General features: G+C 54.0%; 1 protein-coding gene across 1 annotated transcript in view; it reads right to left on the reverse strand.

Annotated features, from left to right (window-relative positions):
* TSSC1 (tumor suppressing subtransferable candidate 1) overlaps nt 1-1,921 on the reverse strand; it is a 188,325-nt gene that overhangs the window by 143,754 nt on the left and 42,650 nt on the right. The window lies entirely within an intron of this gene.

Below are 1,921 nucleotides of genomic sequence, written 5' to 3' on the forward strand. Positions count from 1 at the left end.
CAGGGGATAACAGCAGGGAGGGGGAAGAGCCTCCGCTGGTCCCTTCAACAAGATCTTTGGTGCCCCAGGCTTGAGAAGATTCTTGATGGTTAAGTTGCTTTGTCTGCCTCTGCTGGTCTGTGACATGAGCACGTCACAGCCTGACCACCGCTGTGGGCCTCATTCTGGAATGGATGCTACCTAACGAAGCCTCATATGGAGGTGCACCCACAGATAGAGAAATAAAAACTTAGCACAGGACTTACTTACCCTGGAAACTATTCCTTGTTTACCTGAAAATAGAGTTTAACAGGGTGTCCTGTGTTTTATCGGGCAACCCTACTTCCGATGCACACTTCGCACCTCAGCTTCAACACAAATCTGCAAGAAAGGTACAGGACATGTATTACCTATCAGCCCCGAGGAGACCCAGTGACCCAGTGAGGCTGGGTGACCGCCTCCGACTCAGAGTCCACAGTGACAGGGCTGTGATGAGGGCTCCACTTCTTCCCACTGGGGGCCAGACAGCCGCCCACGCCTTTCACACAAAGTCTCCTGCGAGGTGAAGGGGTGCTGAGCGCGTTAAAGGCAGTGAGGACCCAACTGGACATCACCCGATCCCTGAGAGGACATGGATTCTGAGAGGCAGAGACCTGGAGGAAGAAGATCGAAGGCTGAGAGAGCAGCACGAAACGCCGCCTGAGAGTTAGAAAAGTGGGTGGGGGATTCAAGGCACACAGACCTGAGCACCGTGGACAGGCGTGGCAGGAGGCGAGGGTGGAAACGCGGCTTGGAGCCAGCTCACAATAGGACGCAGAGCCCAGTCCTCCAGGTGAACGGGCACTGAACACTCGCCGGACTCCCACAAGTATTATTCCCATTTATGTGGATATAAACTGGCTTAGAGAAGGTCCACAAATTGCTGAAGGCCTCAGGGGTAATAAACGTTGGGGCCAGGGTGAAAATCCCCATCTGCCTAAATTTATAGCCATTTACAGCTCTCCTCACTGTCAGGAGCATAGGAAGGAGCCTGGGCTTTATCGCCCTAGCTTCTGAGAAGCACAGTGAGTGTCTGGATCCATGCTTCAGAAAAGTCATTGTAGGAGTCAAACTGTCTTTGTTCCCACGAGAAACTCAAGGCCCAAGCTGGGGCCTGGGCAGCAACGAAGAAAAAAACAGGATTCGGATCCGGGAGGGCGAGGAAGGCAGAGGCGGGAGGGCTCATTATGTGTGTCTGACCCTCACCCCAGGGTCTTCATTAGCAGGGGGTCACAGCAGCAGCTGGGGCTGTCCCCGAGCTGCGGGCCTGGGTCAATGGCCCTGAGCCGCTGGGACCCGGGGAGGGCGGCACTGGCTGACCCAGCCCTCCTCTCACGCTGGCTCCCCAGAGAGCACCGCCCACTGCCCAGGGACAGCATCGGGGGATGCAGAGCACACACGCCGGCCGTATGTCATCAGGGCGCCGCGCTGGCAGCTTTTCATGGCTCTAATTTCCTGAGGACTCTGCGCCAGCGTGATCTACAGTCTTCCTGACATTTCACCTTCCTCTGCTGAAAAATTCATCCCAGTCCTAACGCGGGCCGCTCGTTCCCAAGTACCGAGGCAGGAGATTGATTCCGGCTGCCGCCAATGCCAGCTGCCACTCAGCCCCCTTTCCTGAGGCCAGGGTTGCTTGAGCTAAGCCCGTCCCCGATTATACAGCAGACTTTACAGTCCTAATTTATCAATCTCTGTCACATCGTTTCACGTTTATTCTCCATCATGGGTGGACGTTTATTATTTTTAAGGCTATCCTCTCTTTCTTGGTCTTCCTGAAATTTTACCCGTATGTTGAGGATTTTCGTATTTTCATAGTACTTGGCTTTTATTTCTAAAGACTACTTTGCTGTCCCAAGACCAGAGGGTGACAAGCATTTCTGTGACAGGCAGAAGAGGAGCAGGA

The sequence above is a fragment of the Mandrillus leucophaeus genome, unplaced genomic scaffold (genome assembly GCF_000951045.1).
Source record: "Mandrillus leucophaeus isolate KB7577 unplaced genomic scaffold, Mleu.le_1.0 Scaffold416, whole genome shotgun sequence".
NCBI lineage: Eukaryota > Metazoa > Chordata > Mammalia > Primates > Cercopithecidae > Mandrillus > Mandrillus leucophaeus.